The sequence below is a fragment of the Oreochromis aureus genome, linkage group 3 (genome assembly GCF_013358895.1).
Source record: "Oreochromis aureus strain Israel breed Guangdong linkage group 3, ZZ_aureus, whole genome shotgun sequence".
Classification (NCBI taxonomy): Eukaryota; Metazoa; Chordata; class Actinopteri; order Cichliformes; family Cichlidae; genus Oreochromis; species Oreochromis aureus.
The window spans coordinates 76,015,205-76,033,444 of NC_052944.1; the positions used below are offsets into that span (position 1 = coordinate 76,015,205).

Sequence of the window (18,240 nt, forward strand, 5' to 3'; positions counted from 1 at the left end):
AGGTGAATCATTCACGGATTTGTGGAGTGTTTTGATGGTGACAGATAGCGAACCACTGATATGTCTATTGAGAGATTTGGAGCCAGCGAGGAATAGAGGAGTTTCTGTTGTGTGGAAGTATTTTGAGTTGATTTTGGTCATTCTGGTGAGTTTTCCAGCTTAGTGTTCTGGCTGTTTGCTTTTGTTTTGTGCGTGTTTATTTTATCTGACAACAGGACAAACTTAAAATGTCAAAAATCTGCTTTTATAATATAAATATCATTTAATAACTTTAGAAAGACTTAAATTTGACTCATTACAGTTAATGTTATAAAAGATATATTTTATGTTTTAAATAATCTTAAACTGCTAGTCTGCAAAATGTGCAGCAATTCAATTTATTTATTCTCTTTAGCTTGTTTGTGGGGCCCAGGTAGACTGTATAACTGCATCTCTACCAGTTTCTCTGCATTCCAGCCTCTTGTGTGCCATGTGAAGGGATTTTCCTGAAGGCAGGAGAAATTATCTCCACAAAAAGGAACAGGTTCGGCCATCGCACAGTGGAACTAATTTTCTTTTAAATACAAATGGAAAAGAGTTACCTTAAATGCATCATGTTTTTAATTTGCAAGTTCATAAGCATTTTCCCTTCCCAATTCACAATCAAGTCTACCCCCAGGTCAAAAATATGTATAGGAAAATCTCCATAATTTTATTTATAAAAATACCCGTCTAGCGATTAACTGCACAAGTACATGGAGGCAGGACCTCACAGCAGAAGCATACTCCATAATGTGTTGTACATTATTATATGTATATTATATGTAACGTGGTATTTTTCAATTATTGTATTTACCAACATCAGGAAGTCACAAGCAAAGAAAGACCAAACCATGGTGCATGTTTAAACAAGGAAGGTTTACTGGTCAAAATTATTTATTAAAGAAATAAACAACATTTTTGGCACCACAAAAAATACACGTTTAGAGCAACACAATGGAGGCCCAATATCAGACAGAATTCCACTCTGTAGAGTGGGCAATCATTATGAAGCAGTTGGTTTTATTTTGTGGATTTAAGCTGTTCTTCATATTTTTGGCCACCAGATGTCACCAGAGAGGACTGTGTTGAAAAGCTTTGCGTAATGAACCGTTTTACAATACAAGCTTCAATGCTTCAGAAAGCTTCATTTGGCCATCACTACCAAATAACAACTTGGCCTATGGCATCAATTAGTGCATAAATATACAAAAACCATCAAGTTACAGTCAAAATACATCAAAATCATTCAAGCTGCAGTCAACAGAAGGTTTTGCCTCATGCTCGCCCGACCTTTCTGCTCATCAACATCAGGTGCGGTGAACAGGTGAGTGCAACCACATTTATCATCTAACACACCCATGAGACACGCCCCACACCCATGCACTAATACAGTGAGTCCATTTAAACAAACCCACTTAGTCAAAAAAGAGCAACTCATATGGCTCCTACAATACATATATGTAAGCATTTAGCCAAATTTAGTAATGCCAACATACTGAAGGAACAACATTTGTCTCTTATATATGATACATCTACATATACACTGTCAAAGAAACTTGTCTTTGAGTGAAGATGTAAGGTCACAGGACATATAAATAACTGCAACTTGAATCTTTACTGAAGCTCAGTATTTGACACAGAGTTCACTCACATGAATTTCACTCACATGTGCTGTACCAGTGTACCTGCACATGTGATGTGACAATAGAAGTGATTTGATTTGAGAGTTCAAACTCACTGCTGTAATAACTTATAATGATTAATATAATAACTATAATATTGGCCATATCATATTTACACTGACTTTAGTCTCATGAACAACATTAACTAATTGTTATTTACTAGCTAATCTTAAATGACTGTTCAGTATAGAAATGAAGGCCTACAATCATGTTTCACAGTCCTGTGGTCTCCGCCTCAGATACTTATTAAATCACACAAAGCTCATGTAGAAACAAACAAACGAACAAAATATGTTCTCCTTCATTTCTGTCAACCACACGTTTCCAGCTATCATGGTTGCTAGGCAACCTGGGCAGCGCGACGGAGGCTAGACCGTCCCATTTCACAAGCCTCGCACTTCCGGCCTTAGCGGTCTTTGAGTACGCGGCCCTTGAGGACCATTGAGGCTGCGTACTTTAAGGCTGAAGACCCTGAATTGGGATACAGCCTAGGATCGACCTGTCTTGACTTATTTTACAATCAATCACATGTTAGAGAAGCTGTATGGCAGCGTTAACCCCGCCCACTTAGTTTGACGGGTGAGGCTGAGAGATAAAAATATTTCAAGAAGAGAGATGAAGGGGACACAAGTGCCAAAATGAATTAAATAAATAAATCATTAAATAATGAATTACAACTGTCAATAATTATTTAAGTGTGTTATTAATTAATTAAATATGTCAATAATTAATTAAACGTGTCATTCATTCATTAAATATGTTAATAATTAATCAAATTTGTCAATATTTAATTAATTACATGTGTAGAAAATATTTATGTTATTAATTAGTTCTGATTTTAATTAATTATTTAATTGGTGTATTTAATTAATTCATTATGGCGGTCCTGGCATTCCAAAGAGAGCAGCTGTGAACAGCTGACTGTTTGATGTGCTAAAGAACAGAAAACATTATTTCCCATCAGACCATGAGCAACATTCAGGCATGTAACACAGTAACACTTTTATTTTTACATATTCAGCCAAGAGAGTTAGCTTTGTGCACTATTAAAAAATAAGAAGCATAATTAATTTTAGCTTCATATAAACTGTAATATGGAGGAAAAATAAGTGGGGCTCACCTCAAAACACAGCTTGAGGACTGACTGGAGAGTTTTAGGACAGTGTCTTCAGTAAATCTAGCAGCTCTTTAACATCAAAAGACGTGTTTGAGCTGCTGCAGATGTTAAATCTGACCCTAACTGTTCGTTCTTCTTTAAAATTCAAACTTAATAATGAAGCAATATTTTTAACAGACTGTTCTCGTTTATATGACCTCCATGAAACAACAGGGTTAAAACACATTGTGACGAAGTAAGATGTTTGTTTTGTAGTCCATCTTCAGCACAATGTAGTTTCAACAGGCGGACATCCGGTGTCACATTGTTACTGAGAGACGAGTGTAAGGCTGTGTCCCACTTCTCAGCACAGCTCCTCTCTTTTCCTGAGTTCTTAGCAGTTGTCCTCCCCGATGTCATTTTCATCGAGGCCAAGGAAAAGAGTTTAGGAAAAGGAGATTGGCGCTACTTTTGAAATAACACTCCACGGGGTTACGTTGGGCAGCTGAGTCACGTGACCGCACAGCAACAAATCACAGCGGAGCCGGGTAAAAGGGGCGGAGCAAAGTGTGTATGCAGGAGAGGAGTCGAGCAGAGAGAGCTGCTTTTTCATGAAACGGGAGTAAAGTAGTGAACTTACAGGAACATATACCACTACAGACGTTGGGATCGATATCTGCATCGATCCGCACATAACTGTCTCGTGAATCCTAGCTGAGATCAGCGTGAACCACGTGGGTCTCTGCTCCCTGATCTGTTTCTTAAGACGTCCAGCTTCATCACGGAGTTTCTCTCGGTTTGTGGGCTCATCTAAAGGTAAGCACCGAGCTAACTTTAATGTGGGTTCAGTTTATGTTGAGTTTAGCTCTGTTGAGAATAATAGATTGCTTGGTATACATTGGAGTTAGACAGACTGTAGAGTTTGTGATTGCTTGCAACATCATAATATGGCGGTTGCTAGGGGGAAAGAATACATAAAGAAAAATAGTCTTGGAATATGAACAAAAGGATGGGTGCAGGGCAGGAGAACAACCAACCCCCACCCCCAGGACATGAAGCCATAGGTACAAGCGTGGGGGAGCGCAACCCCAGGGTGAGAGTAGTGGAAGCTTACTGAGAAGGGGGCCAAAGGGCTTTGGAGCGTGATGTCACAGGGGTGGGCGTGGAAAGGATTTTGGCCTGATGCGCCATTTTCCGGGGCAAAGCTCAAGTTACAGAGGGTCGAAAGCACATGGATAACATCAGCTATGGTTTGTTCTTGCTGTGTGGTCGGCTGCAAGGTTCGATCGCCCGACCGGCAAGAGAATAAGCTTGAAAATGGTTTAGCTTTTCATTCTTTCCCAACCTGGAAGCAACACGAGGCAGCTCGTGTAATGGATGTTACTGCGTCTAGCCTGGATAGCAGCTGTGAGACGAGCTGATATCCAGTTCTCTTCCATCTCCAAATATCTGTTGGTGTACTACAGACATTTTCATTCCAGTAAGTTCTAAATATGTTCATATCACTCTTTATAGCCTTTTAGTTTTATTTTCGATGCGCTCTGTGGTCATAGCAAATTAGAACAAACATCCTACTGAGGGATTTTGCAGAACTACCTTCTATTCATACAGTTGCTAATTATTTGGCATTATTGCAGGCAAACCAGCCTATGAAATGGATGAAACACATTGTGACTGAGTTCCAGCGCTACACAAGGGACCTGCTTCAAACATACCACCATGCCAATCAGATTACTTCTTCTATGTGAGGGTGAACAGTGTAGTAAAACCAGGGGAAAATGAAACTTGCTCCTGTTAAATATTCTAAAGTCTTTGCTGTATAAATAGCGGTAATTTTTCAAGAGATACAGTAAATTATTTGTTGACAACAGTGACTGAATTTCCTGAATCTTATATTTAAGGCTACAAATATTGACATGAGCTACTGAAAAATCTTCGCCGGAGAATCCGGTAATAAGTACAGGGTCAGACATTTGCAGACCGATCGATCTAAACAGCTACAAATGACAACATTGCTGAAGTCTAAATATTAATTCCAGCGTTCTGTGACCTCGGTTTAACAATTAATTTGTCATATTTCAGGATGGCAATATCACCTCTGTCTCTGGCCGCTCTCAGCTGTGGTAACAGTTCTTTCCTCTTCTTTCTGATGGACTCTGAAAAATCCTCGTTGATTTAAAGATTGGTACCTTTCAGTTTTTTGGCAGATGAGAGAATTAATTGTTTATCTTTAAATCTTTGTAGTCTGACCACAATCTGCCTGGCTCGTCCATTTTGCTTTTATGGACTGACTCTGTGAGCGTTCAATTTGAATGCTGTCACTATCCAGGCCCAGCTTGTTCTTCAGCATGTGTCGGACTTTCTTCTCTGATCCTTCCCACGTTTCTGCTTTTTCATCTATTAATCCATCCACCACAATGTTGTTCCTTCTCGATTGATTTTCTAATTAATCCATCTTGGTTGTTAATTCTCTGTGTTCCTCGCGTATGCTGCTGACCGCCGATTCAAACTCTTTTAGTTTGCTTTTAATGCACCTTTCTTCAGTTTGCAGCTCGGTGACAACCCCATCCGTGAATTGCAGGCTGGATTTAACATCCTGTACATCCCTTAGAATGCTGTCCAACCGTTTGTTAGTTCCATCCATGATTAATTGGACAAATGTCTTAAAGTTAACTTGCTGTTGGTGAATCAGATCTTTGTAAACTCCCGTTGCTGTTCCAGCATAGCGTTCAGCGTGCTAACACTGACATTGCTGTCATCCTCTGCCGGTAGCGCCTTAACGGCCTATGGGACATATCGACCAGATCGGTTTGCCCACCCGTGAAGATCGCTTCGTGTAGTCACCGCCTGGCCGAGGAAGAGGGCTTTAGATCGTCAGCGTTAGAGATTACTGTTGTGCTTGACTGCGGTGTGGTGAGAACCACTGGTACGGCTTCGGTATTAGATCAATAATGGTCTGTTTATGTTTTGATCAAGAGCCTTTTTTTGGGCAGCTGGAGAGGAGAGGTCTATCTTATGGCCAACCTCTGGCTGTAACTTGGTCATACTACCCAGCAAAACCCAGTATGCAGGTTCATCTGTAACAGTCCTTGTGCCACAGATCCGCACTGTTGCTTCTACATTAGACAGAAGAGCAGCGACATGGCTGCAGGTCTCCGCGACCGACCATCCAAGTGCAGTGGGCAGCTTCAATCTTCCCTGTGATGCTCACAGTGACCTATGGCTGCAATGCTGGTTCATTCAGTCGTTGAGAGTGCAGTACCTGAAACGCACACAGACAAAGTTAATTTAAAGACAAAAACTAATGAGCCAACACAAATATGTTTTATCTACTTTATCATAAATGTAACAAAGTGTTTAGAAAGTTAGCACATACATGTTATTTTTCATTCTTCGATATGAATTATTTTATATCATGATAACGATATATATCACGATATACCATCTGACCTGTGGTCATCTAGAAAGTACGCAGTCTATAAAAAGCAAGTGCCGAGGGTGCAGTCTTTGTTTTGAGTTACTGTAAAGTATGTCGCAAATCTGGGTGCACGTACAGCAGGACCAGCTCGCAAAACCACAAGATGGAGTTTCTTTGCGAAAAATATCATTTTTTTATTACTTTATTTTCTCTTGCATAAAGTTAAGAGCATGTATATTGAGAAGACAACACTAATATATTTGCCACAGGCTATTTAACCCTTTAAGACCTACCATAGAACCAAGTCCGCCCGAGCTTATCTTTATATTTTTACATGCTGTAGTGCCATTTGTGGGAGCATTTCAAGTTTCTATATATCAATACAACCGTTATAGCCCAAATTTTAATAATATGTGTGCATATGTATGCATTAGGTCCATAGTAACTACATAAATTGGAAAACTTGTAGTGCAATAAACTACAAAAAATTGATGATCTTTTGTTTTATTTTTACATATATTTTTAGTGAAAAAAAATTTAAGAGGTGTATCCCTCAAAACTGTAAATACAAAAGTTTCCAACCACGAGAAATTTATTTTGAGTGTCTTCATAGTTTTATTTTTGAGATACACTAATTTTTATATACTACAGGAAAAATGAAAATAAATAGTTTATTTTGATGCATTATAATATTTCCAACAGTGTAATTTGAGTTCTAAGCATCCCAGAAACGATACAGAAAAGCATAAAGTCAAACATGACTTTTAAAAACATCAACATTGGCTTATAAGGCCCTTTCGCGAAAATAACGTCACTTCCGGTTTCGGGCAGGTAATGGCGGACATGCAACAATTCGCGGTGACGTATATGCCAACGTAGGAAGTGTTATGAACATCGGCAAAGCGTGTTTCTGGAATATTATGTTTTTGTTGCTGCAAGTGCTTCTTATGCAATTTTTGCAAAGCTATATGTGGAAGGAAACCGTGACCTAGGACAAGCTAATGGCATAAGATGTAAGTACAACTCTTCCGGTTTCACATGCAAAAAAAAATATTGCACTGCCATACGTGGTTCCAGTTCTACAGGGATTTAAAAATAGTTAGGGAAAACGGAGTGTGCCTGCTCCGACCGGTTGTAAAGGGTTTATTATATATTTTATGTAATAATTTATAAAATTTGGGTTAGAAATGATAGAGGACAAATGGCACGATAGACACTTTTCTATCGTCCACACGATATATATCGTCATATCGCCCAGCACTAACGACTAGTACTCGCTGACTCTTTTGAGCTACTTTTAAGCATTTTTCTTGTAGTCGCCGTTATAACACAGTGTGTTTGTTTTGATTCGTTGCCCCGGAAGATGGCGCAGCGTTCCCACAATACATTGCGGCGTGACATCAACTCCAAAGCCCTATAGAGAGAGTAGTGGAAGCCTACTGCGAAGGGTGCCAAAGGGCTACGTTTGCTTGCTTGTTCAATTATTTCCATCGTGCTTTGACTGCGGCTGTAACCAGACCTATTCCAGCAGGATTTGTAAAAAGTGTTTTGACAGACACACAAAGCCGGACAACTTTTGTTCTGAGTCTAAGAAGCTTAGAGAGAAAGTGATTGGACTTCTCGTGTGGCTAGGTGCTGTTAAGGTTCACTTTCTCTTTTTTTTTTTGACACTTTTTATTTATTTAGGAACATTTTTATGCAACAAGATAAAACAAACAAACAAACACAAACAAAACAAACAAAAACAAAAAACAGAAACATTATGAGGTCATGGGAAGATAACATATGCCCGTACATACATCTGCACATCCACACATACATACGTCAACAAGTCTGCATTACTAATTCTATGCATTAAAGGGTGCTGCCACAAGCTATAAAGTCCAGCCATTTTCTCCATCGTCTCCTTCCCAAGTCTCCCTGCAGTCGCAGAGTGAAAGTCATACATTCCATCAATTTGATGTCTTCCACTATAGAGGTAAAAAGTGTTACAGTGGGAGGATCTTTACAGAGCCAGCGTTTTGTTATGGCCTTTTTCGCAGAAGCCAAGATAACTCTCAGAAGATAAACATCATCTGCAACTAAATCGTCTGTAAAATATCCCAGATACAATGAGGTAAATGTACAAGACACGTGGAATCCCAGCACCTCTGTAATTATCTTTACAACTTCCGTCCAGAAGGGTCGTATGAGTGGGCAGGACCAGAATATATGGCCGTGGTCAGCCATGTCTTCCCCACAATTCCTCCAGCAAAGCGCAGGTGTAGCACTGAATTTAGACTTTTGTTTAGGCGTTATGAAAAAGCGTATAATGTTCTTCCAGCAGAAGTCCCGCCACATGTTGGAGTTAGTTGTGGTAAACTGTGTCTCCCAGATCTGTGCCCACCCATCTTCTGTAATCTCAATGTCCATTTCTTTTTCCCATTTCTGCTTTATGTAAATCGTTGAGTCCCCTTTGAGCTCAGTCATACATTTGTACAGTTTACTTATCAAGGCTCTGTTACTCCCAGAGTCATAAGCATCAATGAAAATATTAACAATCGAGAAGTCTCCACGGACACAGCTCTTCAGTCTTTTGCCAATATAGTCACGGATTTGCAAGTATCGAAAAAAGTCTCGTTTCTCGAGGTCGTAAGTCTTGCATAGGGTATCAAAAGCCATAATTTTAGATTTTACAATAACCGAACACCCAGCAGTAATTCCATGCCACACCCATTGTTTAAATCTACTATCGTGGGAAGCAGGTAAAAAATCAGGGTCATACGCTGGCCACCTCAGAAGTTTTATCTCTTCCTGTAGTTGTGCCTGCTTGACCACTCCCCTCCATATTTTTAATGTAAAAGTGACCCATTGGCTGGGCATCAAGGTACTGTCCAATTCAGAAGCTGCGTGACCAAGTCTAGACTGAATTGGCATGTCCGAAAGAGACATCTCAATCGTCTTCCACCTCGCACAAAAAGATGGATTACACCAACACACCAAAGACCTCAGCTGAGCAGATAAGTAGTAATCCCTTAATGAAGGTAGAGCCAAGCCCCCTTTTTCTTTCGGCAACTGCAAAGTATAGGTAAAGCAAGGAAAAGATAGAGTAGTTTGGGAAGAATACTCATTTTAATTATCTGTATCCTGTTGCCAAGGTCGAGAGGGAGCAAGGCCCAAATGTTGAGATCGCTATATATTTCTCTATTAATACGACTGTAATTAATATCATACAGTTGTGTTAGATCTTTAGGCAGAAACACTCCTAAATATTTGATAGCAGTTGCCTCCCAATTAAACTTGAATTTTGACAATAGTGTCTGGTCTGGAGAAAAATTAAACGTCAGAACTTGAGTTTTTTTGACATTAAGAACATACCCTGAATACAGGCCATATGTTTCCAACATCCCCATTAATACTGGTATACCTGAGCTGGGATCCGTGATTGTTACCAAGACATCATCTGCGTATAAACACACCTTGTACTCGTCCCCTCCTATTACAATCCCTTTCAACGATGTTTCCTGACGTATAGCCTGGGCTAGAGGTTCGATAAACAAGTTGAAGAGGTAAGGGCTTGCTGGACACCCCTGTCTACATCCTCGTTCTAAAAAAATAGTATCGGAGAGGCTACCGTTAATTTTTATTCTGGCAGTAGGGAGAGAATAAAGAGCTTGGAAACATTTTATAAATTCGCTACAGAAACCAAATCTTTTCATCACTAGGAAGAGGAAGTCCCAATTCACTGAATCATAAGCTTTTTCAGCATCTAAGCTAAGAATAATTGAGCTATTTTTCTTATTATTAATGTGTTCAATGATGTGTAAAGCTCGCCTAATATTATCGTGGGTTTGTCTATTTTTCAAGAAACCCGTTTGGTCTTCATCAATCAAAGAAGGCATTACAGCATCCATTCTTCGCACCAAAATAGTTGTATATAGTTTATAATCTGAGTTCAGGACACTTATCGGCCTATAAGATTTGCAGTTTAGTCTATCCTGTCCCCCCTTTGGCAAAACAGATATGAAGGCCTCCTTCCAGGAGGGAGGTACCAGACCTCCTTTCAAAATATAGTTGAAACTAGTTTCCAACATGGGAAGAAGGCTTTCCCTCATGGTTATGTACCATTCGGCAGGGAGCCCGTCGGTCCCTGGTGACTTATTGGATTTAAGGCTGGAAATAGCTTTAATTATTTCTTCCCGAGATATTAAGGACGTTAACTTACTATTTGCTTCTCGACCAATTGTAGGCAGGTCTAAAGAATTCAAAAAGTCAGTTATCTTATTTACATCACCCTGGGTAGATTGACTATATAACGATTTGTAATACATTTCAAACGCTTTTTGAATTTTATCCAGGTCAGTTACAACTTTGTTACCAACTGGATCTCTAATCTTATAAATATTATTTTCAGCTTGCTGTTTTCTAATCCGCCATGCTAACTGCTTCGCAGCCTTAGGCCCCGCCTCATAATATCTCTGTTTCATAAATCTTATGTTTTTCTCTACTTCTTCGCCCAATATCTTATCTATCTCCTGCTTAATCTGTCTGATCTGGTGGGTTACTGTGGTATTTTTATCCTTCAGACCTGACTGTTCCAAGGCCTTTAATCTATCCTGCAGTTGTAACAGTTCTTGTGACTTTTTCTTTTTAAGCATGGTTGACCACGCAATTATTTTTCCTCTGAGGACAGCTTTGGCTGCATCCCACACAATACTGTGATTTGTCTCTCCATTATCATTGTCCTGCAGGTACAAGTTAAGATCGGCTGTCATTTGTTTCACAAAAGCGGGGTCATTTAACATACCGGTATTTAGTCTCCACAAAGTTGTCTTCCGTTTCCCATCCAAATGTAATGTTATATAAATTCCACTGTGGTCAGAGAAATCTCTTGGACCTATTCTGCAATCTTTTATCCTGTGTAAATCCCTATTAAACATAGAACAGTAATCTATCCTTGAATACACTAAGTGTCGAGCAGAGTAAAAAGTAAACCCTGACGCTGACCCATGGATAGATCGCCATACATCAATAAGTCCTAATTCCGCTAACATTCCTTTAACTCGTTTCTCTCCAGACGTGCTTCTCCTGTCCCTATTATTTGAGTCTAATCGGGGGTTTAACAGTAAATTAAAATCTCCTGCACAAATAAGAGTTCCCACGGTTTCCTTAGAGATCAAATCAAATATCTTCTTAAAGAGGCTTGCGTTGCTTCCTGGGGGTGCATAGACATTTAATAGTGTGACCGCCTCATTCTCTATTCTGCCTTTTACTAAAACAAACCTACCTTCCTTATCACTTATATTAGATATATGTTCAAATTTTATTTTATTTGAAATAAGGATAGCTACTCCTCGTTTTTTCCCGGCCCTATACGATGAATAGAATGTATGTCTGAAACCCATCTTTTTTAATTTCTCATGTTCTGCATTGTCTAAATGAGTTTCTTGCCAATATGCTATATCTACTGACTCCTTTTTCAATTTGGCAATTAATTTGCTTCTTTTAATAGGGCTATTCAGGCCATTTACATTTAGTGACAGCATTTTATAGAAATTATAAGCCATCAAGTGGATATGTGGAATACAACATAATCAACCCAGACCTCAGAACATCACAACCAGAACTCACTGAACAGCAAACACACCAAACATTAACAAGAGCTTCCAATACAAAGGATATAAGAGTGTCCTTTGACATTGAGGGGACTGGCCACAAGGTGGGGCCCCTCATCCGACAAGAGGGGAGTGACCGACAAAAAAAACAAAAAAAGGGGCAAAGAATAAGCAAAAACAGTTTCTTATCGCTACTAGAAATAACTTGGTGGTTCTCTAACCATGTCCATAGGCACCAACCTAAAGAAATATGAATTCTGAAGGATACGAAAGTCAGTGTTCCCGCGGGTAGATTATCAAAACTCTACCGCCAGCTATCTCACCGTTGTCCCGCCATCAGCTACTCACTCGCCTGCTGGCACTTTTTCTTGCTCCCTCCGAATGCTTGGAGTTTTCCCGAACGTGCTGTTGGAAGCCGCCCCGCAGTGTGCTGTCTGCGTTTCCCAAGGAAGTAGCTGCCTTATCGTGTCCTCTGTCATCCTGTTGGTTTGGTTCCGCAAGGTGATCTTACCCACGGCTATTCCCCGCTTTCTTAAATCCTCAGCAGCTTGGGTCGCGGTATTATATAGGACATTGCCTGACGCATAAAACACTCGCATCTTACTGAGTGGTGTCTGGAAGCGTATCCCGCTGTCCTTCAGAGCCTTCTTAACTGGGATATATTCCCGTCTCCTTTTCTGCACTTCCAGGGAGTAGTCATGATCGAAATACACCCGTTTGTTTTGGATATGTACCCCTTTATTCCATGCCGTGCGGAGAACCTCTTCTTTAACGGAGAACCGGAGGAAGCGCACTATTATTGAGCGTGGTGGGGCGTTCGGAGGTGGTTTTGGTCCCAACGCGTGTGTGCGCGCTCAATGCCAAGGGCACGGTCCGGGCGAAACCTTCGCCTAGGTGTTCCTTGATCAGATTTTCAACAAAGGTAGTCACAGACGAGCCCTCCGAAGTTTTCCGCACGCCAGAACCGGATGTTTTTGCGCCTAGCACGGCCCTCCATATCGGACACCTTTTCCTGAAGCGCCCGTTGATTTTCCAACAGCTGCACAAGTGTATCCCTAACACCAATGTCCCAGCGTTCCGAGTCAGCCATGTTGTCCTCGACGTGCTTTAGCCGACCAGTCAACTCCTCTACCTGATCCGCTATCTCGTGTAATCTTTGGTTCAATTCCTTAGAGAGTTCGGCCATTTGCTTCTTTATATCCTCCCGAAATTCCGTACAGAATTCTTTGAAGTCACTTTTCAATTCAGTTCGCAATGTAGCCATTTCGGCCACCAGTACGCTACTTACAGCATCCCGAAGCCAACCCAGACCTTCACCTCGGTCGCCATCTTGTCCCGATGCGAGCCTTGCCTCACTAGCCGCAGCGTCTTTCTCCATTTCACAGTCAAAAATGTTTCGTAGTCCGTATCCTCCTTTTTTAGATTTATCCCCACTCATTCTTGTGTCGAAAAATGGCAATGTAGCCCTAATACAGCTCTCGAGTCCGGGGAAACACACGGTTGGTGCCGGAGGTCACTCTATGCGGCCATGCGGTGTTACGCGCCACCGGAAGTCCGAGGTTCACTTTCTCTTGACTTCACCGACTCTTTTGATATCCCAGCTGGAGAAGAAGGGTCAGATGAGGCTGAAGTATTTTTCATCAAAACTGAGTCCGCAGGACTGTAAAAACGTGATTGTTGGGCTTCATTTCTGTACTGAACAATCGTTTTAAGATTAGCTAGTAAATGACCATTAGCTAATGTTGTTCATGAGACTAAAGTCATCTCATGTTGGTAATGTAAATATTATACTGCCAATATTACAGTTATTATTATATTAATCATTATTAGTTATTACAGCATTGAACTTGAACTCTGTGTCAAATACTGAGCTTCAGTAAAGATTCAAGTTGCATTTATTTATGTCCTATCACCTTAAATCTTCACTCAAAGACAGTGTATATAGATGTATCATATATAAGATACAAATATTATTATTTCATTTTGTTGGCATTACTAAATTTGGCTCAATTCTTACATATATTTGTAACAAGAAAATGTACAAATTGTGATAACTGTTTCTGATCAAATGAAGAGTAGAATGATAGCATTAACTGACTTTCTTGTTGTGTTTGTGGATATATTACTGACTTTAATTATCCATAAATTCATCGCATTCTCTGTAAGATTAAGGTCAACTGTGGAACAGGATATATTTTAAAGTCAAGGCTTAAGATTAAGAAAAGACTACGTCTGCATGGCCCACAAGCTCATGTGACCTTAGGACGTCACTGTCATCTTCCTGCTCCTGAAAATATATACATACAACCACCCTTTTTTCTTGTCTGGGTGGAGTAGGTGGAATCTAATGAGGTGCTTCAGGTGCAGGGCTCACAAAATCGCTAGCCCAACGTCCCGGGGCTAGCAATTTTTCCAGTCGGGCTACCAGAATCTATCCCTGCCCTGCCCGTCGGGCTATCATAGGAAGGAAAAATATGTCAATGCTTTTGCATTCTTTCGGAAATGTAGCTGGGTAAATATGTCACTGGCATCGGTGAGCCACTGTCAATATGTGACTAGGGCTGCTCAATTAATCGAATTTTAATCTAAATTACGATCTGGGCTTTCAACGATCATTAAAAATGACTGAGCCGATTATTAGCACCTCCCTCGTGCTCTACTCTAGCGCTGCTCCGTGTAGCAAAACGAGCGCACCTCTCTGCGTTTCGAACACGCGGCACAACAATTAAGAGGAGCTAACAGAGGGAAGCTCGGAAAGCTAAGCAGAAGTTATTTGGAGAGGAGAGTGACTGTCGTTGGTTGAAAAGAGAGGTAGAAAACCCTTCAGTGGTGTGGAAACATTATGGGTTCGCGGAGTCAGACGTGGATCAAGTAGACATAGTGTGTAAACCTTGGTGTCGTAGCTGCACCACAGAGCGACATGGCAAAGTTCACTAAACATAGATGTTTACATTTTATTTTTATATTGCAAACATTTGCACTGTTATCAGTATTTGCACACTATTTTATACTATTTTTTGACAATCTTTAAAGCCATTATTCAATACATTGTTATTGTTAAACAAATATCATCAAATAATCGAGATCTCAATTTCAGTGAAAATAATCGTGATTATCATTTTTGCCATAATCGAGCAGCCCTATATGTGACATATTGAAATCGCATTTGAATTTGCGTTTGTTTTTTGCTTTCACTTTGCAATCGCGCAAACTGTGTATAGAGAGCGACAGTACTGATTGGTGAGTGACGATAATTTGCGCACCAATTCCTCTGACATCGTCTTATCAATCGTTAGTTAACTATGCAAACATGACAAGTGAAATCTCCCGCAGGAAGCTTAAACATGTGAGAGGTTGATTGTGCAGAGAATCGCTGAGCGTTATGTGAGTGCATGTGTAAAAGCAGCAGGATATATATTTTAGTTCTGCTGAGCCAAATAAGACCGGTCAGGGTGAAGAAGTGACAGCCAAAGAAAAGCTTACCACAAAACGGAAAAGTTATGACAAATCAGACTATAAGGCAAAAAGAAAGTGCAGCGTTATGGTTTCATGGACAAAAGAATTTCTGTGGCTGGAATATGACAAGCTAAATAACCAGGGGTGCACATAAGTGGTCCGCAGGTGCGCATTCGCTGTCAAAATAAAAGACGCGCACAAGATAAGAAGCTGCAGCGCGTGTTTGCGTCCATAAGATTTTCTGGAGGAGGACAGACATTTGTTTAGAACTCTTAAAGATGTCGAAGAAGCTCCTTTAAGCAATTACTTTGGTGTTCCTCCACCTCCAAAGAAATGTCAGATAGAGTCCGAACCACAAAAGAAGCGCGTATTCTAGGAGAAGTGGTTGCAGGAGGTGAGCTGGCTTCAAACAAATGATGAACGCACAGAGAATTGGTGCAGAATATGCCGTGAAAATCCCACTCTAGCGGACAAAAACAGTGCCTTTTATATGGACGCAAACGCTGCTGCAACTTCTTATCTGGTGCGCGTCTTTTATTTTGACAGCGAATGCGCATATGCGACCACTTATGTGCACCCGTAAATAACAACATAATGTTCTGCCGGTGTGTTGTTGGTTTCCCTCGATTTCTGAGTCGACAAGTGCCTTTGTTACTGGGACCAGTAATTTTAAGAAAGGCCCCATTAGAACCCATGAGAAATGCAAGAAATTGATTATTGCTCAGTCTGCAAATAACATACTAAAATCAACCTGAAAAATCTGTTTAGAACAGCCTACTATGTTGCAAAGAGTGAACTACCACTGGCAAAATTTAGCAGTCTTTGCCAACTTCAAAAAGCAAATGGCCTAGATCTTGGTGCCACTTGCCTCTTACCTGTGATTTCAGTGGAAATTTCAAATTTAGGATCTGACCCAGACTGATTCCTGTTGTACAGTTCTTACAAGTTCATAGAAATTTCTGTTCAATTACAACCAAGTATTTGAGTTGATGATTGTAATTTTTATACAATATTGTAATTTGTGTTTCAACAATTTTTTGATTAATGTTTTGTTTCCGTTACAATATTGTACATTAAAGTATAATATTGTAACGGAAGCAAAACAGGAAAAATTGCTCCTTTTTTATTTGGGCTACTTAAATTTATTTTGATCTACCAAAACTGAAGAGTCCCTGCCCAAGGGCTACCGGGATTTTGAAATTTTGCGAGCCCTGAGGTGGCTGAGTTTATACTGCTACCATTGAGTGTGAGCCGGACTTGTGGATCTATAGAGGTCCATATATACAGAGTGTAGCATCCACTGGGTAAAGGCAGTGATATGCGGGGGTCAGTGGCTTTTTCCTTTCAGGTTCTTGTGTCAACTGATGACTTTCTTGTTGTAGCTGCTTCTCGGGTTCCACATTGAAGTTTTATAGGTATTGTTGTCACTGAGGAGTTTAGTCATGTTTATTTGCTCTGCTTTTTTTATCAGGGATAAAATGCATATACTTTTTGTGTCACAGCTGAGTAACAGCAGAAGAGTCTGGTGGAGCAACAGAGGAACAATTTCAGCCATTTGGACTCAGCTCAGCCACTACAGAGGAAACAATGACTTCAACACAAAAGGTGAGAAAAATGTCACTGTTACACTGTCATTGAAACTGTGTGCTCAGCTGGTTGGGTTTTAAAAACATGTTAACAGCAGCTTTATCTTTTCCATCCCGGGCTCCTCCACATACACGGAATCTAAATTCACAACCAAAAAACTCAGATGTTACAAGAAGATACAAACATAATTTTTTATCGGCACACATTGAAACAACAATATCAAAAATTGAACTCACAATTTTTTATGAGTAAAATATTTTCTCCACTTATCAATATTTCTTCAATATGTATTTTTCATTACGACTGTCATTGTAGCACATCATTGAAATGTGATACTATCACCAGAAACTGATGGTAACACACCTACAATGTGTTTGTTGACATGTTTGATTCCACTGATGGAGGGAGTTACAGTTTTTTCCACGACTGCATTTCACTCACTGCCTCTGTTTGTATCTCTGTCACTGCAGGACCAACATGGAGCAAGAAGTCAGCGCTCTCAGGAGGCCGACAAACCTCACAGAAGAAAGGGAGAGAAAACATACAGCTGTGATGAGTGTGGGAAGGATTTTACCCGGGTGGAGACTTAAAAGACACCAACTCATCCACAGTAGATTTAAACCTTACAGCTGTGATGAGTGTGGGAAGTCTTTTACTCGGCTGACACTTAAAAAACACCAACTCATCCACAGGGGAGTTAAACCTTACAGCTGTGATGAGTGTGGGAAGTCTTTTACCCGGGCTGGAGACTTAAAAAGACACCAACTCATCCACAGTGGAGTTCGACCTTACAGCTGTGAGTTGTGTGGAAAGTCTTTACCCAGGCTGGAAGCTTAAAACACACCAACTCATCCACAGTGGAGTTAAACCTTACAGCTGTGATGAGTGTGGGAAGTCTTTACCCGGGTGGAGACTTAAAAGACACCAACTCATCCGCAGTGGAGTTAAACCATACAGCTGTGATGAGTGTGGGAAGTATTTTACCCGGGTGGAGACTTAAAAGACACCAACTCATCCACAGTGGATTTAAACCTTACAGCTGTGAGTTGTGTGGAAAGTCTTTACCCAGGCTGAAAGCTTAAAACACACCAACTCATCCACAGTGGATTTAAACCTTACAGCTGTGAGTTGTGTGGAAAGCCTTTACCCGGCTGGAGACTTAAAAAACACCAACTCATCCACAGGGAGTTAAACCTTACAGCTGTGACTTGGGTGGAAAGTCTTTTACCCAGGCTGGAGACTTAAAAGACACCAACTCATCCACAGTGGAGTTAAAGCGCACAGCTGTGACTTGTGTGGAAAGTCATTTACGTATCGTGAGGGCTTAAAAAACACCAACTCATCCACAGTGTAGTTACAGCACACTACTGTGACTTGTGTGGTAAA

The 18,240-nt window shown here is 40.4% G+C and overlaps 1 long non-coding RNA gene across 1 annotated transcript; it reads left to right on the forward strand.

Annotated features, from left to right (window-relative positions):
• The first annotated feature begins 3,367 nt into the window (after positions 1–3,367).
• On the forward strand, positions 3,368–17,390 carry LOC120437640. The gene is made up of 3 exons (XR_005611312.1): positions 3,368–3,615; positions 16,770–16,872; positions 17,325–17,390. It is a non-coding gene; the product is annotated as an uncharacterized LOC120437640 (long non-coding RNA).
• The last annotated feature ends 850 nt before the right edge of the window (positions 17,391–18,240 follow it).